Raw genomic sequence first — 2,389 nt, forward strand, 5'->3', positions numbered from 1 at the left:
TGGGTAGCCATTAAACCACAGTGCAGATCATCTGAAGTCCGTGCCAGCCCCATGGGGAGCTCCAGAGCCAAGATTGCCATTGAAAGGGATCCTGAATTAGGCGGATCTGAGGAGAGTCTGTATAAGACTTGGGACTATTAATTTTCCATCCCCACTAGATAGAGTGATGTAATGGAACCAAGATCTTATCTCACATATCAATATCATCATGTATGTATGTGAAATAGAGAGTGGACGTTAATATAGAACAGTGGTTCTCAACCAGAGGCAATTTTTTGGCCCTCACATACATGGCAACGTCTGGAGACATTTCTGGTATTCACGACTGGAGACGTGTTGCTACTGGCATCTAGTGAGTAGAGGTCAGGGATGCTGCTAGATACCCCCTATTGCACATGATAGAACAACAAAGAATTATCTGGGCCAAAATGTTAATGATGCCCCAGTTGAAAAATGCTGCTCTTTAGATAAAGACTTACCTTATGTGCTCAAGTTTGATAAGAGATGCCATGAAAACCTTTTCTCTTTGATAAATTCTTAATGATGACTGTTTTGTTCTTATTTGTATCTATTAATACTTGTTACTGAGATTCTAACCAACTCATTTAAGTTAGCTTAATGGTCAGAAAGGTTAGCTTGAATTAATGAAACATCTAAATTGTGGATTTTTTAAAAATTAGGTGGTTTTTTGAGGGAGGGGACAGAGGACCCAAAGTGGGCTCTGCACTTACAGCAGTGAGCCCAATGTGGGGCTCAAACTCATGAACTGTGAGATCATGACGTGAGCCGAAGTCAGATGCTCAACCGACTGAAGCACCCAGGTGCCCCCCAAAATTAGATTTTTAAGACCAACATTAATTTGGATTAACTTTCATTTATTATTATTAGTTTTTTAATTTTAGAGAGAGAGCACATGCATGAGCTGGGGAGAAGGGCCGAGGTGGAGAGAGAGACGATCTTAAGCAGGCTCCACACTTAGCACAGAACCCGACACAGGGCTTGATTCCCAAGACTCTGGGATCACAAGCTGAACCAAAATTAAGAGCTGGATGGTCAACCGACTGATCCACCCAGCCGCCCCTTATGTTCTCTTTAGTATGTAATGTCCTTAAAGCCTGCTTTGGTGACCAGAAGAGAAGTCATACCTTTAGCATATAAATGGCCTTATGTGCCGGGAGCCGCACCAGCCTTCTCTGCCATGAGAAACGAAAACTGGTATCTCCTTCTGCTACTACTGGCTCATGTTGGATGTAAGCCTGCTGGTGTTGACCAGGCCTCACAATATTCCATACCAGACCCATATTCTGAATACAGATACCTCATAAGGAAAAGCATATTCCTGCCTTTACAAAAGAGATTTTAGATGAAAGCTCTGTGGGTGATTGTCAAAAGGCTCTTCCTATGGGCCTTGCAGACCCAAGACTTGCATAATAAAGGGGGTTAATAACACAAGAGTTACAATTGAACCTGGCCCTGAGACAAAGAGCCTATTTTGGGGTTAAGGGCAGAACACAGTTACTACATATATCTTTGCTAATTGGTCAAGTATGGCAGTCCCTGCCTCAAGGCCCGCATTCCACAAACACCCTCCCTTACACTGGCAACTGGGATGAGGATAGATAAGAGTAGCTAAAACATAAACCCAGGTGCAGAGACTGACACATTTAGGGCCCCATGTTAGTTTCCACAAATAAACCACTTCAGGAACATTTATCCTCTTGAGAGCCAGACAGAATAACTCCTAGCTTATCTATATACAATTTAACTTGTATGTTATCCTGTTTTTCACTAAGAACATTCTGTTATTTCCTTGGTCGGAATAATTCTGCAACTGATATCATAAAAGGCCTCCCATTGTAAGAAATTCTTTTCTCTGACCTCATGTTGTTGCTGAACTTTTAAATAAAGACACCAAAACAGACAGGACAGAGATGCCTGCCTGGTGATCAGAAAGAATCTCAGGGCTCTCTCACTCTCTCTCTCGCCGACACCGTCCATCCTTCAGGGACCCCTGGACCTGTTGGAGCTCGGCCTCCGACACTTATGAAAGTATTTTAAAATACTAGTTTGTTTCTGATCTGCTTAAATATCCCTGCACTGTGGATTTGCTTACTCCGATGTATTCTGTCACATGTACATCTTACAAAGTTAGATGTCAGTGCCAGTTCAGATTGAAATATTAAAAGCTCCAAATGAGAGTGAAATCTGTGGAAATTTACTGCAAGAGGTTCTCCTATGCAATAACATAGTTTTCTTTCTGGGATTTCTACTAAAAAATAACGCAACAAAAGCAAACTTTGAGTACTATATGTTTTGAACCATGCACTAGATGCTTTAGCCTTCAGGGAATTTAGCTCCAGAATCTGCTCAGAAAATAAAAAGACTGGTT

General features: G+C 41.7%; 1 protein-coding gene across 1 annotated transcript in view; it reads left to right on the plus strand.

The window, feature by feature from the left end:
* The window catches only part of DMD (dystrophin), a 637,032-nt gene that overhangs the window by 379,617 nt on the left and 255,026 nt on the right, over positions 1–2,389 (plus strand). The gene's annotated exons all lie outside the window — the stretch shown is intronic.

Source organism: Crocuta crocuta, unplaced genomic scaffold, assembly GCF_008692635.1.
Source record: "Crocuta crocuta isolate KB4526 unplaced genomic scaffold, BGI_CrCroc_1.0 scaffold598, whole genome shotgun sequence".
NCBI lineage: Eukaryota > Metazoa > Chordata > Mammalia > Carnivora > Hyaenidae > Crocuta > Crocuta crocuta.